The 23,859-nt window shown below is 41.2% G+C and overlaps 1 protein-coding gene across 4 annotated transcripts in view; it reads left to right on the top strand.

The window, feature by feature from the left end:
• The first annotated feature begins 3,663 nt into the window (after positions 1-3,663).
• Tmcc1 (transmembrane and coiled-coil domain family 1) overlaps positions 3,664-23,859 on the top strand; it is a 176,091-nt gene continuing 155,895 nt past the window's right edge. For 2 of the 4 annotated variants that reach the window (XM_076940328.1, XM_076940325.1), the window contains exon 1: positions 3,698-3,788. The gene's annotated coding sequence lies outside the window, so the exon portion shown is untranslated. Of the gene's footprint in view, positions 3,789-23,859 lie in introns of all 4 variants that reach the window. The other 2 variants (XM_034511594.2, XM_076940326.1) reach the window with 2 other exon arrangements.

Raw genomic sequence — 23,859 nt, 5'->3', positions numbered from 1 at the left:
AGTGAACTCACCAGACAGTAGCTTCCAAATAAACCTGCATTTAATATACTCTAGTCTGGCTTGAATTGGCTCACTTCACTGATAGAGAAATAACTTATCAAATTCTAACTTAAGAGCTTTATAAATTGGTGCTGAGAGCTGGGTGTGATGGTGCATGGCTTTAACTCAGCACTTCTGAGAGGCAGAGGCAGAGGCAGAGGCAGAGGCAGAGGCAGAGGCAGAGGCAGAGGCAGAGGCAGAGGCAGGTGGATCTCTGTGAGCTCCAGAACAGCCAAGGCTACATAGTAAGTTCTCTGATAAGACTAAAGATGCTAATGACCCCCATTCCCAGTAGGTACAAAGAGGATTGGCAAGACTGGTAGTCTGTGGCTTCGGCTATTTGCTCCTAATTGCACAGAGGTCATAGATTGAAAATCCAAATTTAAGCTATGCTTAGAAGACTGGAAACTCTGAGATCTGCCCTGAAAGAAACACTATCAAGATTTCTGAAAAACCAACTAGAGCTTCAGTGTAAGGGGTTGATGGAAACGTTTAGAGCCATTGGCAGGCCCATGAGGAAAACTGCAGTGCAGATTCTTTGAATTTGGGAGCAAAGTCCTTTCTTCCTCTGTGGAGAAATACTCTCCTCTTGAGAGATACCTCAGGCTTAATGAGCATTGTTAGACACTGAATACTGACCCACAGAACAGCTAATTACAATGTCCCTGAGTTTAAAGTCAGTGTTAGCCAATGCAGTGGCAAAATTGTAAACACATAATAGCACAGATGGGCTTTGAAGATCTAAGTTGCACCAGGAAGTGGCTCCTATGCCTTGTCCCTAGCAGCCTGTGTCTATTTCCTACAAATGGTTAACTGTGGAAGACAACAGTCAGTCTGGGTCTAATTCCTAGTGTACAATAGTTTTGAATCATACACAGGCCCCAGATAAAGATATACAACTGCTTCTTCAGTGCTGGGACTGAAGGATAATGGTAGCCAACAGAACAAGAAGGGTCACTTGACTACTGATTTCATCCGGAAGGAGCAGCAATGGACAGCTCTTCTGGTTCCAGGGTCTTGGTTACAACAGGAAACACTGGGTCACTTTTGCCATCTCAATTAGGCAAAAAAATGTCCTGTAGAGGCTGCAATGACTAATCCTTATTATTTAGGGGAGAATGAAATTGCTATGGCACAAAGGAGACATATGCCTAAGTTAACTTTGTATCATAATTAATGCTTTCATCTTGCAGCTATCAAAGGTGGGGGGGGGTGATTCAAGGACTGCATTCCCTTCTGAGGAAAGCATGGCTGTTTCTTTCATTACATCATATTAAGTGGAAGCATGACTGTCTGTGGTGGGCTAAATGAGAATGGCCCCCAAATACCCATGTTTGATGGTTATTAGCAGTACTTGGGAAGAAATAGGAGATATGTCTTTGTCAAAGTAGGTGTGACCTTGCTGGAGGAAGTCTGTCTCTCTCGGGGCAGGCTTTTTTTTTGGGGGGGGGGGGCAAGTCAGGCACAGTCACTTTCTCTCTTTCAGCTGCCTATAGATCTATATGTAGAACTCTCAGCTACTTCTCCAACACTATGTCTGCCTGCTACCTGCTTGCTGATAGTGTATTAAACCTCGGAAACAGTAAGCAAACCTAAATTAAATGCTTTCTTTTCTTAGAATCGTCTTGGTTATGGTGTCTCTTCACTAAGACATTTAGCTTTTTATTTTTCTTTTCTCTTGTTTTTAAAAATTAAGTATGGCTAAGGAGAGAAGTGTGACAGGTGGGTCACCAGTCTTTAATTTTGGCTACTCAAATGACAGTGTGTATCTTGTGGTTTGAATTTGCAAATCCCTAGATGAGTAAAATGGTACCTTTTTGTTGTTTAATGGCCATTTTTACATCTTGTGAAATACTTACCAAAGCTTTTTTGCCTACTGTTTTATTGGACTGTTGTCTTATTATTTAGGGCAGAGAAGGTAACTGTGTAGTTTAGTACTTACTTAGCAGGCTAGTTCAATCCTCAGCACTGAAAGAGAAGGTCTTACATATCCTGAAGACAAGGCTTTCATTGAATATATTCGACTTCTGAGTTCATTTCTCATCAATAGTTTGCTTTTTTAATTACTCAACTGTTTATAAACAACATACATTTTGGTAAAATTTAACTGATCAAATAATGTCATGGTTCATGCCTTTAAAATAAATCTTTGCCTAACTCAGGGATACAAAGACTTTTCTACATTTTCTTCTTTCTTTTCAGTTTTATCTTTGGGTTTATCACTCATTTTTTTTAATTAGCTTATTCTTTTACAATGGCATACATGCTTACCCTTCACTTTCTGATCACTTTCCTTAGTGGCTTCATTCATGCTGCCCCTTATATCTGCAAGCTCATCCTTACTACCCTCAAATCTGAGTCAACCCTGCCACCTCCTTCTCCTTCATCTTCACCTTTCCTTCAACCCATCAAAACTTATCAATTTTACCCCCCCCCCCAATGTTTTTCTCTATGACTACACTCCCTCCTTGCCAGTTGTTTCCTGAATGACCTTCCTCACCCAGGCCACTTTTCACATGCCTGCGTAATAATTTAAAATCAGACATAATAATCAAGTTACTAGCCCTGCAACCACAGCTGAAGAAAAGCGCAAAGGCTTCCTGAAACTCTGGGAAGTCCCAAGCCTGTTCCTCCCCTTGTTTACCTCCCTCTTTTCACATGCAGTCTAGGTCAGGTCTGCACCCTGACCAGTGGCCCCTTAGCTCCCCTTCTGGCCAGGCCACGTCCTCACCCAGTGCACTCTTCCAAATTAAGTGCTGTTAAGTTGGACTGTAGCTCCATCATCCCCTGGTACATTTCGCCCATTTGGTCTCCACCAGCTTTCAAACTTCACGAGGCCAAGGACTCTTGTTTATTCCCGTCTTCCACTCACAGATCCTTCATCACGGGAAGAAGCTTCCCTATCTGAGTGATGGACGATGGAGTTAGAGACATCCCTATTAATTAAAGGCTAGGAGCTACTAGGGGGTTCTTCATTGGTGATATCTGGTAAAGCCAGTCCGCTAGGTGGAAGGCCCTGGGAGTCAAGGTAGAGAGAATATGGTGTGACTCGGGGAGTGGGCCCCAGAAATTAGCCTTAGCCTATATAGCAGGGCAGCTGGCCTGAGTTACTGAGGCTCTGAGGCACCCGAAAAGCAGAGAAAGGGGCTGAGGATACGTGGGGCCCAGAGGCGGAAGAGCCGAGACGCTGAAGCGCCCACGGTCCGAGGGATTGAGAGGCTAAGGATAAGAGAAGCTAAGGACCGACAGTCGAGGGGTCGAAGAGCCGAGATGCTGAAGTGCTCCAGCTTCCGAACTGCAGGAACAGACGGGAAGAACTCACGTGGAGGATGCCCCACTACCTGCAGGACCTCAGCTTATTTGACCTGCGCCCGCGTGGGTGGGCGGGCCCGAGGCGTGGCTACACCTCTGGGTCCCGTCACGCCCCCACGGCGTGCGCGGCCTCGCTCGGCCCCGCCTTGCGCATGCGCCGTCAGCGGGAGGCGGAGGTTGTGGGCGGCTGTGGCGACGGGGTGCGCGCTCTCGTTCTCGCTGTCGTTCCCTCGCGCTGGTTCGCGCTCGCGCGCCGGGTCCGTGGCAGCGGCAGCGGAGGCGGCGGCGGCGGCTGAGGCGGCGCGGGGGGGCGGGCCGGGAGGGGGGTGGTCGGGGCGGGGATGGACCGGGCGCGGCGGCGGCAGCTGCAGGAGCCGGCGCTGGAGACCGAGCCGCGGCGCTGGCGGAGACGCCGGCTGTCCGTCGTCTCTCCACCGGTGAGTGGCTGGCCCAGGCCGTGGGTGGGGACGGGCCGTCTCTTTAGCTCAGCCCGTCGCGGCGGCGGGGCCTCCTCAAGGCCTGGCGCGGCTCGGACCTTTGGCCGCTCTGGCGGCGCCAAAGCCCCGGGCCTCCAGCTGGACCCCGGGTCTCCGGGCCTTCTGCCTGTCACTGGGACAGCCCCCTCCCCCGCTCCCGCCCGGCCACTCTCCCCGGCTCCCCCTTGAGCCGAGCCGAGCGAGGGGCGTGTGAGGACTCCCGCCCAGGCCCAAGGCCTCCGGGCTAGCCGAGGTCTTAGAGCCCTAGCTCGTCCGGCCCTGCGGTACCCATAAGTTGGTCACCGAAAGTCAGCCCTTGCCACCTGAAACCAGTCTTGCACCTTTTGTTTTGATTTTGAACTCCTGGTTTAACTTGGAGGAGGAAACCCGCTGTCCTGCGAAAAATAGGTGAGGTGGGAGTCTAGGTGGCCCCGGGGCTTGGCCCTAGGATGCCCTTTATTAACTAACCCTTTTTGTGGAGAACAGGGGGCCGCAGTGAGATGCATTTCTGTACAAAACCTGAGATTTCAGCCTCAGCCAAAGTGTGAATGGTGTTGGTCCACTGATTTAGTGTCTGTCCCACTCCATCCCTGGACAGCGTTGATGGAGATTCCCCTAGTGGATCTGCTGCTGGGGCTTCTGGAGGTAGCCCACTTGAACTATTTAGGAGAATATCTCTCTTTGCATTTTGGTATATCACGTTTTACCTTAGCCTTGGTAGATCATAACCAATGTCCAGGCTTAGGTTTTATTGAAAAACAGACGACCATGTACCCCATCTAAAATGATTGTTTTATCCCTCACATAGCTGTTAAAAGATCCATGTGCACATTCGTCCCCGTGAAAAGGCTGGAATTCCTAAATTGGCTTTTCTTTTAAGGGAAAAAAAAAATCAGAAAGAAAAACAAACATAGTAAAACCCCCAAGATTGAAAAAGCAAGTAACAAGTTTGATTTGTTCCTGTCCCTAGCCAGTATCTTAAATTTTAGAAATTAAACTAAACTTTTGTCTTTGAGTATATAGAAATTGTCACAAAGCTTGGAGGAAAAGAACTTTAATGGAAATGTTAAGATATAACATTCCTCCAGGAGGTAGGGTCTTATCCCCCGCCCCCCACCTTCATTTGCAGATTAGAAGATTGAGACTGAAATAGTGAGTGGGTGGTAGTTTTACTAGTGTCATGTAACAGAGATACTTAGAGGTGGGATTTTAACAGTACCTTGCCCTCCACCAACAGAGTTGGTTGGTGTTTTTTTGAACTCACACACCCACTCCCTGGCTAGTAGAGAAAGATTAAAAAGCCGCTTCTGGTTTGTGGGTGGTAACCTTTTAATTTCTAAAGAAGACTAGATAGTTGATGAGCCTCATAGGAAAATTCTAGATATTAAAAATTCATTAGCACATGATTTAGATCTCTTGCAATTATGGATGTTATTAAAGATTTGACATGATGTCTGTGCTGTGTACTCTGTATAGGAAATGAGATTTCTCAAAGTATTTGCATCTTAAGATAAACAGAAGTACAAACAGCTGACAGTGTTATGTCACCTCTCAGTTGTTGAGTCTTTCCTGAGCATAAAAATCCTGGGGTTTCAGTGTCTTGCACTAGTTGGTGAACACCAGTAATTTGAACTGTTTGGTTTATCTCTACTAGAATAGTACCCCTTTTCTACAGGAGAAAGCATAAACACAGTAACATTTATGGACTACTCACTTATTCACCAGATATTTACTGAGCCTTTACTTTGGCCCAGAATTCTTTCTAAATTAAAATAAAGGAACAAAACAAGGTTTCTGCCTCAGTAAGCTGCATTCTGGATGTGGAGCTGAGGAATAGACAACAAATAAGCAGACATGACCATTTCAGGGACGATAAGACAGTAGGCAGTAAGCTCTTTGGGTTTGTTGTGTTTGTTTGTGAAGAAGAAAGTAAATGTTTTGGCTTTGGGGCACACAGCCTCTGCTGTAGCCATGCAGTTATTTTTTCAGTATGAACAGCAACAGACAGAAAGTCAACTGGGTTGTCTATTTTCCAGCTAAACTTGGACACCAAAATTTGAATTTCACCCAGTTTTCACATATCATGAAATGCTCATTCTTTCCTCCTTCAACCATTTAAATATGTAAAACTAATCTTAGTGTACAAGCCATTTAGAAACCTGGGGCAAGCTGAAACTAGATTTATATAGAAAAAGTTTGCTGGTCCCTAATGAGGACTATGATTTTAAAAAATGCTAATATGACAGGTAACTAGGGACTAGGTGGAGGGCTGTTCAGAGAAGCCTTGCTAGGAAGAGCTTGAATTCTGGCCTAGAAGATGGAAGAGCTTTCCTGACAGGTGGAAGTGTGAAGAAATGACCATGTTCCTTGCATCGTACTTCCCCCACATGCCATGCCATTCTTGCTTTTGTGCCTGTTTTTATTTATTCAGTTATTTATCTATATCTAAATGCTTTCATGTATATTATGGCCTGTGTGTGGAGGTCAGAGGATAACTTGTGAGAGTTGGTTCTCTCTTACCAAGCTTAGCAGTAAGTACCTTTATTTACTGAGCCATCTCACTGGCCCAACCTTTGGGTCTTTTTTTCATCTTGTTACATTTAACTAGCTTATTGCTGTTCCCCATCAAATGTAAAAAATCTTACTAAAGAATTTTTTTTTTCTCTCTGTAGCCCTGACTGTTCTAGAGCTATGTAGACCAGGCTGGCCTTGAAGAGCTCAGAGATCTATCTGCCTATGCACCACCATGTCTAATTATTATAAAATCTTAAGAATTGAAAGAAAACTAATTCTCACTTATTTTCTTCAAATGTTTTTAAGAGTGGTTTTCTAGCCTATATATGAACAGCTTTAATGACAAAAAATTCATGACGTCCAGGTAGTCTGTGCTGTTTATAAATATATTAGAATGTTTGTTCTGTGAGAGTTGATCTTTTTACCTGGGAGGGAGCCTACAAGTGGCTGTACCTCATTCCAGGCTTAGGCTCTAACACTGGTGTGTGGACAAAAATCACTCACATAAAGTGCAAACTGTACTTGACAACCCTCTAAACTGCCTAGAAAATAGTGTGCATTTTTTGTATATATAATCATTTAGAGTTCTTATGCACATTAAAGACCAGGAGACACTGAGCTTCACTGGAGGGAGAAACAGGAGAAAGGAATTTTTATGCAGATATGCAGGCCTCCAAACCCTTTGCTTTTAAAAATAGTTACCTAATCTCTAGCAGAGTGTGGGAGATGGAGAATTCCAATGGGTTGCTAGCTTCATTCAGACTTTAATTCTATTGTTACATTAAGTCTACATCACATTAATAAATGCTTATAGCTTACTGCGAATATTAAGGTGACTTGTAGGTAAGGACATGGATGGGACAAAAAGTAGCCAATATATGTACCCTGTCCTGTGAAAAGTTGTTGAGAAAAACTTGGCCACCTGCTTCTTGTCTTTCCCTATTGGTATTTCCTGTATGGCTCTAGGGAACAGCTGTCACTTTCTTTGCCCTTGAATATTGGTCACATCTTCCCAGAAGTCAGCTGGCGAGTTAAATGGATGCATGATGATTATTTTTGCCACATGGCTTTAAAGTATTTGAGCACTGCCATTGTCTTGACATTCAACTTTTTACATTTTAGGGATGCTTTTTGTTTGTTTGTTTGTTTGTTTGTTTTATCAAAGTGAGACATTTTTACATTTTTTTCATTTCTGTTTGCCTTTTTCTAGCCCCTTTACCATATGGATTGTTCTTATATATTATGTTTCTATTTATCACTTCTTTATTTTGGTGGCCTGAAGTACATGTTATGATGTGAACTCAAGTTTGATCTCCTTCCTGAAGCCTTCTCTTACAACTCAGACCTTTGTATTCCTACCACTTCTCGGACTTTTGGCCCAAATCAGGTGCAGACCTTGTTTCTCCACTGTTACTTCTGTCCTTTAATACTTTCTTATGTTCTGTTTCATGTGCACTATTACTACTTCACAGTAAGACCTTCATGAAGGCAAAGATCATGTTTTAGGCATTTTTCTTTTCTTTTGTGGTTCTGGGGATCACACCCAGTGCCTTGTGTATGCTAGGCAAGCACTGTACTACCAAGTAACATTTATAGCTTGGGGGGGGGGGTCTGTCTGTCTGTCTGTCTGTGACTGTGTATGTGTTTGTCTGTTTCTGTGTGTGTCTGTCTGTCTCTGTCTGTGTGTCCCAGGTCCACTGAGTAAAATAACAGGCACATATTTACATTTCATCACAAAGTGTTGTTTTTTAATTTTTTTAATTAAACTTATTTTAAGGATACTATTGGATTTCCAGAAGTATTATGAAGTTAGAACTGAGAATTCTTGTCTCTCTTGTACTGTTTTCTCTTTTATCAACATCTTACATTTGTTACACTTAATGAACCAATATTAATAGATTATTACTAAAACTCCTCTTTCCAGCCCTTTTCCTAGGATACCTCATTACACTCAGCAGTCCTTCCATCTCTCCTCTTCTTTTTCTTAGGACAATTTCCCAGAAATTTCTTATACTTTTAAAATGACTGCTCAGATGTTTTTGTAGCATGCCTTTCAATTAGGGTTTGTCTGTTTCTGTCATGGTTAGACAGGTGTGTAATGTGGCTTTGGAAGGAAGATCAAAGAGGTTAAATGTAATTTTTTGGAAAGATTTATTTGTATGTGTTTGGGTTTAGGTATATCCACTTAAGTGCATTTGCTTGTGGAGGCCAGAAGTAGGCATCAGATTCTCTGAAGCTAGAGTTACAAGCAGTTGGATGTGAGTCTTCTACTAAGTGCTCTTAACCACGTAGTCATCTTTCCAAACAGCTAGAATATTATTCTTACCATCTGTCAGGACTGTAGCTTATCAGTGTTGATGTTAACCTGTATTACCTGCCTGGGAAAAAGTCACTATGCCCAGGCCACATAGGAGTGAAAAGTTCTGTCTTACTTATTTTTGTCAGACTGTTCTAGCTACAGGAGTTCTTTTGCTTGGCTTCTTTACATGTCCCACTGTTGTATGTATGGGTTTCATTTCTCATTTTCCTTACAGTGTAAGATGTCCAAGACTCAGCCTGTAGGTTTTCTAGTCCAGTCCTATAAATTAGTTGCCTTGATTCTATCCCTTGGAAAGGACCAATAGAAGCCGTGGTCTGGGTGTTGGGTGTGCTTATTGCTGCTGGAAAGTTGTTGCTCCCAGGCTTTTTCAAAGGGGCTTAGGAAAGCCTTTTGTGTTATTCCTGTTCACTCTCAATTAGAGAATTCATACTCAAGTATCCAGTGTATGTGGCTTCTTTAGTCAGATAAGCTTGTATAGATAAGCAAAGTGAACAGGAGTGGCTAGACCCAGCTTGGTATAAGCCTTTATGGAATACTTTTTCTTCATTTATTTAAAGGTACTGCTGAGTACTTTAATATCTAGTGGTTCTATTCTAGGTTTTTAAGGTCTAATGTGTAAAAATCTGTGTCTTATTAGAGTTTATGTTCTAGTGGATATGCAGTAGTAGATTGAGGCCAAAACTGGTTTGTAGACTTTGGCTAGTACTGTCATTATGCAGTGGTTTTCAGAAAGCCCAGGGAAGGTTGTTGTAAGTTCTTTTCTCAGACATTGTGGGGAAAACAGGAAGCAATTGAGCAGTTTCCTGACAGATGTGATTGTTCAGGAAGATTAAAGTCACCAAAGTTTGTTTTGTTTTTTTGTTTTTTTGTTTTTTTAAATTTAATTTTATTTTTTTGGTTTTTCGAGACAGGGTTTCTCTGTATAGCCCTGGCTGTCCTGGAACTCACTCTGTAGACCAGGCTGGCCTCAGACTCAGAATTTTTTCTTAAACTACACTTCTTTAATGTGTTTTGAGTAGGGCATGTGCATCTATCTAGGGGCAAAAGACAGCCTGCAGGAGTTGGTTCTTTCCTTTTGCCATGTAAGTTCTGGGTATTAAACTCAGGTCATTAGACTTATTGGCAAGTACCTCTACCTGCTGGTTATTATTATTATTTTTTTAATTTCTAACTTGGGTTTGAGTAGACATACCAAAATTTTGAAACAGTTCAGAAATGACACCTTCCTTTAATCTCTGATTCCCAACACAATGTTAAACCAGTTTTTGTGTCATCCATATATTTTATGTACACACACATCTGTATTTGTATTTTACCTTTAAAAAAAAAAAAAACCTTCAGAAGCCTACTTATTCAAACACTTTGACCTTTTGAAGGTTGTTGGGGTTTTTTGTTGTTGTTGTTGTTTTATTTTGTTTTAATTAAGATAGATTACTACTGACAAACTTAATCATCTTTTTAAACAGCTGTGTACTGTATCATGTTGCACATTTGTGTGATTTTATCTTTTTTTACTTTATATGTGTCTTAGTCAGTGTTTTATTGCTGTGAAGAGATACCATGACTCCATAACCAAAGTGAGTCTTTTGTTTGTTTGTTTTGTTTTGTTTTGTTTTGTTGTTTTTCAAGACAGAGTTTTTCTGTGTAGCCTTGGCTGTCCTGGGACTCACTCTGTAGACTAGACTGCCCTCAAACTCAGAAATCAGCCTGCCTCTGCCTCCTGAGTGCTGGGATTAAAAGGATATGATGCTACCTTCCCCCCCCCCAACCCCCACCCCATCCTGCATCACCAAGGCAACTCTTGTATAAAAGAAAATTTTCAATTGGAGTCTGCTAACAATTTCAGAGGTTTAATCCGGTTTCATCATGGCAGGAAAATGGCTCATCGTGACTCAAAGGCAGACATGTTGCAGAAGTAGCTAAGAGTTCTACATCCATATCCATATATTGTAAGAAGAAAGAAACCCTGGGCTTAGTATGGGCCCTTAAAACCTTAGAGCCCTCCCCTAGTGACACACTTACTTCAACAAAGCTAGACCTCCTAATCTCTCTCAAGTGCCACTTCCTGATGATCAAGCATTCAAATATATGAGCCTATGGGGAGCATTTTTATTCCAACCCCCACAATGTATATGTCCCTGTAAGAGTTTATATGTACCAAGTGCATGCAGGAACCACAGTTAGAGGTAGTTGTGAGCTTCCTGATGTAGGTGCTGGGAATCAAAGCTAGGTCCTCTGGAGGAATATATAAAGTGCTTAATGAGTACTCTTAGTCTATGATCCATCTCTCTAGTCTCCAGGATTTTATTTCTTATAATTTTATAAGTTTATAAGTTTATTTTTGTCTTTTTTCCTTTTGGTTTTAAAATTAACATCGTAAAATAAATTTTCTGTAAATTAGGTTATTCTTTGTGGGGGCGGTTGGGTTTTTATTTCATTTATTTATTTATTTTGGTTTTTCAAGACAGGGTTTTCTCTGTATGGCCCTGGCTGTCCTGGAACTCACTCTGTAGACCAGGCTGGCCTCAAACTCAGAAATCCACCTGCCTCTGCCTCCCAAGTGCTGAGATTAAAGGTGTGTGTCACCACTGCCCAGCAAATTAGGTTATTCTTAAATAATGAGGGAACCATACTCCATTTAAGGAAAATCTGCCTTTTGCTCATTTTTTTCATATAACTAAACACCTCCTTTTTAAGTTTAAAGTGGTTTTTTTCTGCTAGCCTTCAAAAATAAGGGTGTGCACATGCATGTTGTACATGTGTTTGTGAATGAGTGTGCACATGCTGTGGTGCACATTTGGAGGCCAGAGGACAGCTTGCAGGAGTCAGTTTTCTCTTTCCACTATGTGGCTCCTGGGGATCTAACTCAAGTCATCAGGTTTCTTTACGAGCACCTTTACTTCCTGAACCATCTTGCTAGCCCATTTCTGCTATTCTTTAGATCACTAACAAATCTTGGTACCAATCTAATCTACTTCACTGGAACATAGGAGTATACTACTCAGTAGTAAATAGTCACAGCAAACTAAATTCATTTCCTGATTGAAACAGTGAAGAATTAGTGATTTCATAGGAACAGGTAATTCAGAACTAGTTTATTGTCCTAGTAATGTATAGGATTTAGATACTGTATTTTGTCTTTTATCCTGGTCTTAGCTCCATGCTGGCTTTGCAGCAGCCCCCATATCACCGTATGTTTGTAAAATGGTTGTTTCATCTCTACTTATCATAGCTAATAGCATTTAATGCAGGAAATGGAGGGCAAAATAGTTTTCTGCTTAGAAAGTGATTTCAATATAAATGAAGAGAAAATAATTTCTAGAAGTCTCTCAAACAATACTCTGTGAACTCCAGTGTTAAAAATTCAGGGTTTCTTGAGTTTGGAATGGTCCTAAAGAATTTGTATTTCTATCTCACTCCCATGAGTTCCTAATATTATGGACCAGCAACCATGCTTTGAGTTTAAGTTATACACTAGCCTGTATAATATCTCCTACTTTTCCTTGGGGATTGAATTATTGTTTCTGACCCTGAGTGTGTCTGGGAAGTCAACCACCATGAACAAAATGTGAGTTCTTACTAATAAGCAAACAAATGACAATACTTCTGTTATTAGTAATAATGTTTCCATGAATATCTGTGTGCCAAAGAAAAGATAGATGTAGTTAATATTTTTAAATTTTTATTTAGTTATATTTTGTGTGTGTGTTTGTCTGGTTATATATCTGTGTACCATTTGCATGCCCAGTGCCTGTGGAGGCCAGAAGAGGCATAGAATCCCTTGGGAATTACAGATGTTTGTGAGACATTATGTGGGTGCTGAGAATCAAAACTGGGTCCTCTGGAAGAGCAACAAGTGTTTCTACTGAGCCATTATGTAGTTAGAGCAGCCTTCCTTCCTTCCCTTTTTTCTTTTTTCCTTCCTTCCTTCCTTCCTTTCTAACTTTTTTTGAGAAAGGGTTTGTTACTTGCTTGTACAGTGAAAAATATATGAGATGTAATTTCTCCTTTGCTATTGGGGGTAGGATCAGGTGTTTAGAGTTTTGTAGTTCTGGCTGTCCTGAAATTCACTAGATAGACCAGGCTAGCCTCAAACGCAGAGAGATCCTTTTGCCTCTGCCTCCTGAGTGCTGAAATTAAAGGTGTATACCACCATGCCCAGCTGTAGTTAGATTTTTTTTTTTAATAAATAGTTTCAAATGGTTTTGTAAACAAGTGAAAACATTTTGCAATTGGCCATCTCCAAGAGTGCTTATTTCGTATTATTTTTACAAAATCAAATGTTATCAAACATGTTAGTCTTTGCCATCCTGCTTTAGAAACACAGTTGAGTTTTGTGTGTGCTGGGATTTGCCCCAAGGCCTTGAAGGTGCTAGACAGGTACTTTCTCATTGAGATACACTTTCAGTTAATGTTCATTATTTTTCTTAATTAAGGTTGCAGATTTTCCTCCCACATGAAAAGGGTGATTTAGTCTTTCCTTTTTTGTCAACTAGCTATTGTTTGTTTCTTTTTTCATTATTAGTCACTTGTTCTTTTTTTCTTGAGAAATTGTAGAAATCGACCTATTGCTAAGGGTGTTGCTTGTATCTTTGTCAGTTTGCTAATCATTGACATGGTTTGCTGTTGAGTTTGATTGAGATTACACTGGGTGGTGTAAACTCTGCTTCTGTAAAGGTCTGTAGCTCCAGATCTTAAAGGACAGTAAGTATGCTTGCCAAATATTTGCAAACACTACTCAAACAGGGAGAATTAGCTAAGTGTTTAATATGTAGCATCAAAGAAAGTGTAGCTAATAAAATCAAGATATGGAGCCAAGCAGACTGAAAGTATGAGAGCAGCAGGCTTAGGTAACAGAAATGTAAGGGTGGTCACAGAGACCTTCTGACTCAGAGTGAATTGCTATGCCATAAAAATGAAATTTATGTGCCAAAATTGAAATTCTGCAGTGTGACTTGACAAAAACATCACTTTTCTGATAGGAATAAGATTCATTTCTCTTTTAAAATACAAATTACATTTATTTATTGTATGTGTCTGTATGTATGGGGTATGCATGTGCCACAGTATACATGCATGTGGAGGTTCAGAGGACAATTTGTGCGAGTTGGGTCCTGTCCTCTATCATGTGATTATCAGGTCTTCAGGCTTAGCAGAAAGTGTCCTTAGCCACTGAACCATCACTTTAGCTATTACTATTGCTCAAATATGTCTTTTTTAAAATTTCAAAGTTACAAACTTAAGGTAAATTGTATGATGCTACTGTGAAAAGGGCAAATGTGATGAACATTTACAGATGCATGGAACTAGATAAAGAGATAGTATGACCATGGTCCGTACACGAGGCTTTTCCAGTTTAATTGGACAGTGATAATAAGACAGAATGGCAAGAGCTCTGGGTAGTGTATCCAATGAACATTTGAGGAATTAGAAAACCTAACTAAATATATTTAAACCAAGAGGGTATAGTCCTCTCCAGAGAACAGATAGTGGGCAGAAGCTTCTGCAGAGATTGCAGTCATCCCACTGTAGGAAAGAGCTTTCTCCTAGTAATAGTATGTCAGTCTATATTTCTGCCTAGCTGATGGGTTGCTGGAATGTTGCCAGTTTGGTGCTCAGTCCCAGTCCAAGTTCCTCAGGGTGAAAAAACAGCAAGATCTGGGATGGATGTTGTGGTTCTCAATCTCCTGTGTATCCAGACACCACTGGGGACTGTGAGGACTTGAGAGCAGTAGTTTCCGGCCTCTTGTGTACCCAGGCACTGCTCAAGGAACAGGGGTCCGCACTTCTACTTGCCAGGCAGTTCCAAGTAAATGCTGAAAGTATGAAGGGGATGGAAGAGAGGCCTTTCCCAGGAGATTTATGTGTGCCTCTTTATGAAGTTGCTCCCACAGTGGCAATCTTTGATGAAGGAAACGGTCTTTGCTTATTCAAACTGCTTTATTTATGGCTAAGGTAAATGTATACATCTTAGGATAAACCTGGAAGGGATGCCCAGGAAGGGAAGCTCATTGGCTAAACACTCAGAGCCTATCTAGATAACCTCAGTAGCATGGAGAGCTTTAGGTTTTATGCTACATGACCGGTTGTCATGGTCTCTTAGTGGGGTGTCATAGTTACATGTTTCAGGTTAGGTAGAGCCTGGCTGGGAACTGGTTGTAATGTCTGCTGTCCTCAATTATGAGATTTACCGGCATTTTGAACCTGCTTCAGCCTTACCAGTCTATCTGGTGGCATAGTCCACTTGCCCCACAATAATATACCAAGCCCTGAGGGTCTCTGCTTTAGGCCCAGTGACTGTTGTGATGATACTGTGAAAAGTGTCCTACAGGAACATAGGCTACACCATAGCTCCTCTCCCTCCCAGATCTTAAGATTTTCTGGTCTCTTTTCTCAGTGGTCTCTCTTTTCAGTGCTAATATTGATAGTTGTTGAGGACCACACTCTCTACGCTTGGCAGCCCCACGCTTTGGGAGCCACTAATGTTGCGGACCACACTGCCCCACGCTTTGGGGCTAAGTCCTATGGTCAAGAGAGAGAGAGTGGGGATGGAGGGGCAAGAGACGCAAAGAATGGAGACAAGATAGGGTGTGTGGTCAAGGCTCATTTACTGTCTCCCATAGACTGTATTCTCCTCCTATTGACTACTCATTGACTTCTATTGACCCTATTACAAGGAAATCCTGGGTATTTATAAACACAAGCAGGAGAACACAGGTGAAGACACTTTACCACATGTACCATGCAGCTGGGGTCACTAAACAACAAAACAAGCTATGTGGGATAAACAAGATATTTATCAGAGTGTGCTCAGCTGTTGTAGGCTGTTGAAAAACAAGTCTCTATCAGGGTATATGGTTCGAGATGGCTGCAAAGTTGATAGCTGCTTTCTAGCCGCTTTCTAGCCGCTTTGTGATTAAAGTCGGCTCCCAACAGATAGTGATGAGAAACTAATGGAAGTCTTACTGATTTTCGTTCCTTAGTAATTGGTGATGAAAGAAACTGAAATTTTAATTACCATTGGAAGAATACAGTACTTTAAACAAAAACGCGGTTTTTTTAAAAAGTCAAAAATAGGGTCTTTTGAGATACTCAGTGCTGTGTGTAATTTTAAAAACAAGCTTCTTCCTTTCCTGGGAGCTCAGCCTCCTCCTGACCTTCCCAGTTCCCTTTGCTCCATCTGGCTTAGACCAGGATAGAACACAACCATCCCCTAACCCCAAGAAAGGCAGGAGAGGAGCTGCTGTCCACTCTCCACTGGCTCCCTCTCAGCTTCTCTTTTGTTCCTTTTGGCAAGCCACCAGCTATCGCTCCAGCTTCTATCTCTGTCTACCTTTGCTCCTTGGAAGAAAAACGTTCAGACAGCTTTATTTTCTTAGAATTTGCCAGATAGCATAAATGCAGAATCTCCTAGCCTAAACTTATCAGCTAACCTGTATCAGCTATCCTATATCAGACAACTTCAGCTAACCTACTTGGTTAACCATGGTGGTGTAGGCTGCTGGTTCTAGTTTCCCCAAGATTTTACATGACAGCTGCTTTCTGCTCATTCCAAAGCCTGGCCTTAAAGGCCACTTCCTTTCCTCTTACCTCTTTTTCCGCCTGGGACCTAGAAGGCCCACCTTTATTCTTCACCTAGCAATTGGCTCCTGCCTTTATTGACACAATCAAGAACCAATTAGGGAATCAGCACCCCCCCCTACAACTCAGCTGTTGAGAGACCTTGCTGCTCTTGCAAAGGACTTGAGTTCAGTCCCTGGCACTCACATTGGCAACACATAGCTGCCTGTATATCCATCTTCAGAGGTTTTGCGGCCTTTTTCTGGCTTAGGCACTGGGATGGTTTGAATATGCTTGGCCCAGGGAGTAGTACTATTAGGAGGTGTGAACTTGGAGGATGTATGTCATTTGTGGGAGTGGGCTTTAAGACCCTTATTCTAGTTCCCTGGAAGCCAGTCTTTTCCTGTTTGCCTTTGGGACAAGATGTAGAACTCTTTGTTCCTCCTACACCATCTCTGCCTGGATACTGCCATGCTCCTGTCTTGATGATAATGGACTGAACCTCTGAAGTTGTAAGCCAGCCCTAATTAAAGAGTTGCCTTGGTCATGGTGTCTGTTCACAGCAGTAAAACCCTAACTTAGAAGTTGGTAGCAGGGACTGGGATATTGCTGTGATAGGCCTAACCATATTTTTTGTTTAGAAGAATGTGGATTTTGGGACTTTGGATTTGGAAATTCATGGAATACTTTAATTGGGGCTTAATGGACCATCCTAGTAGGAATATGGAAGATGGTGGTGCTGAGAGTGGTTTGAACTATGTAGGCCTGCTGGCCCAAGAAGTTTCAGTGGAAAAGAATGTTAGTATGTTGTCTACACACTGTTTTTGTGATATTTGGATGAAGAACATGGCTGCTTTTTTACCATTGTTCAAAGAGAAGAGATTTAGATTAATTGCTTTGATAAAGTCTCAAAACATTCTGGTATAAATTCTGTTGTGTGGTTACTAAAGTTAACTCTTATGAAGAGAGCATTTTAATGAAAGGGAGCAAGCTGAGAAAGGTAAAATATGAAATGTATGGTTCATGTAATAATAAAGGGATACCAGGAAGTGAAATGGAGCCGAGTCCTGTGTTCAAAGAGATAAAGGTCTCAGGGCAAGATCCCACCCACTGAAGCTTATTGTTTATATTTGTAAATGTGTAAGGAATAGTTTGGACTTCTAATCTGGAATGAAATACAATCCAGAAATGGAACACACACTTATGATCCAGATCTTGAGATTGGAAGATTTAGGCTGTTGATCCAGATCTCAAGGAACCATGGCCATGAAAAGCTTAGGCCCAGGCATGGTGGTACACACCTTTAATTTCTATGATTTTTATGACATAATCTCTGACATAATATCTTCCTTAGGCATGCTTTAGGATATATTATGCTTAGTAATTAGAATTTATGATTTTATACTATATAATAACAAATTAAGGCTACTATAATATAGACAGATGCAGGGTTTAAACTGAATTTAGTTCCCACTTCTGTTACTTGCTTGTACAGTAAAAAAAAAAATAATGAGGTTAATTTCTCTTCTGTTATTGGGGATGGGATTGGATTTTTAGAGTTTTGCACACAATTTTGCACGTAATTTATGCTAACCTTATGCTTGGCACATTATGGCCTAGGAGTTAATACTGTCTCCTTTTAGTAACAGCTGTTCTCATAACATTGCTTACATTCTTTGGGCTGTCTGTTTGCAAATGATGCAGCAAGGTGAGCTAGGAGGTTATGTCAACAAATCCATTTGTGTCTCTAAGCTTTACAAGTATAAATTAGAAATTATCAGAAAAAAAAGAATTATTTTCTCTCAGATCATTACTGATTTTCTTTATTATTCAGTGTTTACTGAATATCTCAAGATTCCTTCAGTTGTTATACTGTCTGCCCGGAGTTACCATCAGATTCTTTCAGAGTATAAGGACAGTCCCACAAGACTATTCTACTTCAGCTGCCAGTAACAAGTTTATGACCACCCATATTTTTGTTCAACTTGGCTGCAGAATCTGAGGTTCTCATTAATCTTTCCTCTTGTTCATTAATTGGTTAGAGTAACTCATAGAACATTGGAAAACATGTTACTTAAATTTGATGGTTTACTTTAAAGGATGCAACTCAGGGGCAGGCAGGTAGAAGGGAGAATAGGCCACATTGGTGGAGAACTCGGGGGGAGGGGTAGTGGAAATCCTGCAGAGCTTGTGTGCACATCTTGTAGCTACCTCCTTGTCTTCACCTATTCACAAACTCTCCATGTTCCATCAATTAGTTCCTTTTCAGCTCCTCTTCTTTCCACCTAGGTAGAGGTGTTGAGGAATACCTCTTAAGTCCCATATATAGGTTTCCTGGCAACCAGCCCTACCCTGAAGCTGTCTGATGGCTCACCTAATTAAGCATAAACTCCAGTAAGGTAAGGTTTAAAAGAGCTGATATTTGTGGAGGTTATTATCTTTATTGCCAGCTTGCCTAGATTTGGAATTATCTAAGAGACAATCCTTTGGGTATGCTTGAAGACCTTTCCAGAAAACTCTGGGGAAGAAAGATCCATTCTGAACTTGGGTGACATTGTCCCTTTGTCTGAGATCCATTCTGAGTAAAGGGGGGAAAGGAGGAAGCCTGATGAGTACCAGCATCCATTTTTCTCTGCTTGCTGGCTTTGAATGTAATCTGATGAATTGCTAGCTCCTACCATCTTGCTTTCATTTGACATGATGGACTGCATCTTCTCAAACCATGAGCCAAAATAACGCCTTCTTTTTGTTATGTAATCAAACATAGCAGTGGGAAAGGTACCTAATACAGTAACAAAGATAATCTTTTCACACAGGAAGTGCCAAGGGGTTTTAGGAAATCTAGTAAAAAAAAAAAAAAATCTAGGAGAAAACCCACATATACCATGCTCTCTTCTGTGAAACTAAATATTTTTTTTTTCCCCAAGGGCACAGAGCTGGTTTTCAGAATATCAATATTAAGTTCTTTAGATCACTGATGTTTCTTGATTTGGCCTTGGAATGGCTGCTTTGATTCTTGGTCATGTAATAACATTTGTTTTGAGCTCCTTGGATAAAGATAGCATTGGAACAGATTCCCAAAAGATGAGACATATTCTACTGTCCTTCCTTCCTTCCTTCCTTCCTTCCTTCCTTCCTTCCCCCCTTCTTTCTTTCTTTTTTCAGACTTGTCCTCAGATGGCTGCACTCTAGTTCTGTGACAAAGCTGATTATGATATGACCAAATACATCATTTTTCTGACAAGAATAAGCCTTATTTTTTGTGAAATTTGGATAGAAGTTTCTTTTCACAGTTTTAGTCTCCTTCATGACAAACAATAACGTGACTTTTCATACACAGGAGAAGGTAAATTGTTTGAGATTCTGAATTCTTAATGGTATGGATGCTTCCCTTCTACCTCTCTTTGTCCATTTTAATGTGCTTGTTAAGAGATGAGAGCATAATTTTAGCTGAGTACAGGAATTTTCTTAGGATGTAATTCTTAAAAAAAAGATTTGTTTGTGTATGTATATAGTTCAACTACATAGATGTTTCTTGCAGTATATTGGGCCACACTGTGAACCCTGAGATTGTGTTATTTACTATAAAAAAAGACAGTTTCTAGTTGTGCTGTGTTTTAGCCTTAGCACACACCTTTAATCCCTCTGGTTGGAATATATACAAGCCCTTAGTACACTCCTTTAATCCTAAGCAATGAAGGTAAAGTTAGTTTGTAGAAGGAAGCACCCATGTTTGAAAGTGATATCTAATTGAGTGGCAGACAAAGTGAAGAGTCAGAGAAAGATTTAATGGAATAGGATATGCCCAACTCTTCACAAGAAGTGAGAGGTAAGAGAGTCAACATAAGAGGGAACAGTGCAGAAGAAAAAGAGAAGCGAGTTTTACCAGAAGTTTTACATAGACAAGTTGAAGAGAATAAGCTCTATACAGGTGAAGGCAGAATGAGAAGGAGCCAGAAGATTAAGACAGATTGCCAGTTAGTATGAGACCAAGCAGAGCAATTAAGGAAAAGTCCAGAGAAAGCAGATTGAATCATTTATCATGTAGAGGAGTTTTGTGCCCAAACAGCCCAGTTGAATCAGCCAGCCAGAGATCAGAAAGAACTAGCAAGGGTGAGCTTACTCAGTAGCAAGTGTCAGAGGCTGGAAAACATTCTAAGCCTAGATACAATTGTATGGAAGCTAGAAGTTTCCAAGACTAGGCCTAGGTTAGCAGATGGCTGTAAGCCTCAAGACAACAGTTATTACAGGAGAATAAAAAATACTTTTTACAGGTGTTTTGTCAGTATGTGCATTTGCACATTAGAAGAGGGCATCGGATTCCATGGTGCTATAGTTACAGTTATGAGCCACCATGTAGGTGCGAGAAATTGAATTCAGCCTTTGGTAGAACAGCCAAGTACTCTTAGCTGCTAAACCATCTCTCCGTCCCCAGAATGTAAGTTTTAAAGTAAGATCATAAGTGGTTTTGAACAACAGTCGGAAGTGAGTTAAGAACAAGTGTGGGATAGCCTGGTGCCTGGCAAAAATTCTACTATTACATGTAGGTGTGTGCACCTATCCTGCCTTGTTAAGTCTTCCTATCACTTAGGGTTTCTCATTGCTCTGACCAAATATCTGAGAAGTAAAAAACATAAGAAAGGAGAGATTTACTTTGGCACGTAGTTTAGAGTTTAGAGAACTTAGTCCATCATGGTAGGAAAGGTTGGCAGGTGGACACTTCCATGGTGACAAAAATCGTAGAACAGTTGCTTGCTCACATCTCAGCAATCAGAGAGACAGGAGCTAGACTATCATTCTTTGACCTTCTTTGCATATGCTCATGTGTACATACATACACACGTGTGTGTACACATACAAACAAACATATACATACAAAATGTCTGTGCAGCAAACATACAGTAGCCCTGTCAACCTTATACATAAATCTATTCTGTAACCTAGTAGGAAAGCACTTTGATATAACCATGCCTTATATATTTCTAAAAAAAAAAAAAATGTTTCTTGCTTGCTGCAGACAAGACTTTATCATAGTGTTCAAGATTTGATTCTGAGAAAACATAAAAAATGTGTGTGCGTGCGTGCATACACATACACACACACACACACACACACACACACACACACACACACACCATGTGTATGCTTGGTGCCCACAGAAGCCAGAAGAGGACATTAGATCCCATGAAACTAGTTATAGGTAGTGTGAACCCCCTCAATGGGTGCTAGCAACTGAAAGTGGGTCTTCTGCAAGATCAGCAGATGCTTTTAACTGCTGAAATCATCTCACTAGCCCCATGGCTGTCTGGCTGTCTGTCTTTCTTTCTTTCTTTCTTTTTTCTGAAATTTATTTTTATTTATTTGTGTGTGTGTGCATGCACATCTATGCATGTGTTCTGGCACACAAGTTAAAGTTAGAGGACAATATGCAGCAGTTGGTTCTCTTTCTACTATGTGGGTCCAGGAGTTTGAACTTAAGTAGTCAAGCTTGGTGGCAAGAGCCTTTTTCTGTTCAACAGTCTCACTGTCCCCATGGTGGTGGTTTCTTAATGAAGAGTAGTTAGTTCTTTAAAGTAGCATATGAATCTTAAAACTACTAGCTACTTTGTAGATTGGGTCACCTAGTAGTAATTGTTTCTTCTTTGCTTTCTGTCCTGAAGTCCTGTCCTTAAGTCCCCTTTAGTGGTTTTCTTTTCAGTTGTCATCAGTGATTGCTAGATTAAAAGGTATTCATCGATTCGAGATACTTGGGCCTGTCGTTTCCTTGCCTCAAGCCTTCACCTTCTAACATTTTTGCCGGAACCAGAAAAAAAAAGCCCGCAACTAGTTGCACAGGAAGAGTCCTGCCAAGATTATTATACCAATAAAAGTCTTACATGAGGCAGAAGGCCACATAATGACATGTGAGACCAACACTAGTAAAGGATATCGAGGGAAGTTCATTGAAGCAGAGGACAACATGAACTGCCAGATGTCCAACATCACAGTCACATACAGAGATGGCTGAGTGGCACACTGAAACAAGTATACATACGTGGCAGCAAGATTCGATTTCTGGTTTTGCCTGACATGCTGAAAAATGCACTTTCTTTTTGTTTTTGTTTTTGTTTTTGTTTTTCGAGACAGGGTTTCTCTGTATAGCCTTGGCTGTCCTGGAACCCACTCTGTAGACCAGGCTGGCCTCGAACTCAGAAATCCGCCTGCCTCTGCCTCCCAAGTGCTAGGATTAAAGGTGTGCGCCACCACTGCCTGGTAAATGCAGTAAATGCACCCATGTTAAAGAGCATAAAAAATAAAAACCAAGGCTCAGGGACTGGCTGAGGAAAAGCTTCTATCCTGAAGGCCCAAGTGGCTACAAGAGGAAGAGGATGTGGAATGGGTCGTGGAAACATCTTCTAGAAGCAAAGATAATATTTTCTATTGAAGAGAACTTTGTCCTTTTCTTAGGTTATTGGAGGGTTTGGGGGATGGGGTGGGGTGTTACATATGCATATGTTCTAGGTTTTCTTTTGATATTTCTGTTTGTATCAGAAAAACTGTTAAGCTAAATAAAATTTGGTTGTTTTGTTTTTAAAGAATGAAAAAGGTACTCATCCAATTGTGCCATAGGAGAGAAAAATTAATACATATCTTCATAATCAAGGAGGTTGAATAATTCTGTGTTCATGCTTAATGGGAAGTTTGATAAATTCATGCTTGATCACCATGTCAAGATTATGAAGGGAGAGAATTACTGTTCAGAGGACTGAGCTTGTTTTTGAGCAGGGAAGGGAAGAACTTACTTTGGAGCATACAAGTCAGAAGATAGTGTATCTGTGCATTTTTAAATGTTACTATAGTACCTTCTGCCAGGGCAGATCATCAGTTTGTCTGCCCCTCTGAAGACCCCACATTCTGAAGGCCTCCTAGGATATCTACTGCAACGAGGGCAAGGGAGATAAAGGACCCTCCCAAAGAACCGCAGCAGCTGGGACTCATGAGGAGCTCAGTGGATTTAGGACTCATCCCCTCCACTTGAACTCTACCTCTCTTCCGTCCTGCATCTTTCGTACCTGGGCAGATCACAGTCTGAGGCCTCCCAGGAGACCTGCAGCAACCCAAGGACACAGAAAGTAGGTTCCAGAGAGAGATACCCACGCTAGTTAATACCAGAGATAACCAGTTGGTGAGAGGCAAGCACAAGACCATAAGCAACAGAAGCTAATATACTTCAGCACCACCAGAACCCAGTTCTCCCACTACAGCAAGCCCTGGATACCCCCAACACCCTTGAAAACCATGATGCTGACCTAAAATCCTATCTCATGAAGATAATAGAGTCCTTTACAGAGGATACAAACAACTAACTGAAAGAAATACAGGAAAACACAGGTAAACAGGTAGAAGCCCTTAAAGAGGAAACAAATAAATCTCTTAAAGAAATATAGGGCCAGGCAGTGGTGGCACACGCCTTTAATCCCAGCACTTGGGAGGCAGAGGCAGGCGGATTTCTGAGTTCGAGGCCAGCCTGGTCTACTGAGTGAGTTCCAGGACAGCCAAAGGCTATACAGAGAAACCCTGTCTCGAAAAAACAGAAAAAACAAAAACAAAAAAAAACAAAAAACAAAAAAAACAAAAAAAAACCAAAAACAAATATAG

Source organism: Arvicanthis niloticus, chromosome 9 (genome assembly GCF_011762505.2).
Source record: "Arvicanthis niloticus isolate mArvNil1 chromosome 9, mArvNil1.pat.X, whole genome shotgun sequence".
Lineage (NCBI taxonomy): Eukaryota > Metazoa > Chordata > Mammalia > Rodentia > Muridae > Arvicanthis > Arvicanthis niloticus.
This window is presented reverse-complemented; position numbering and strand designations above follow the sequence as displayed.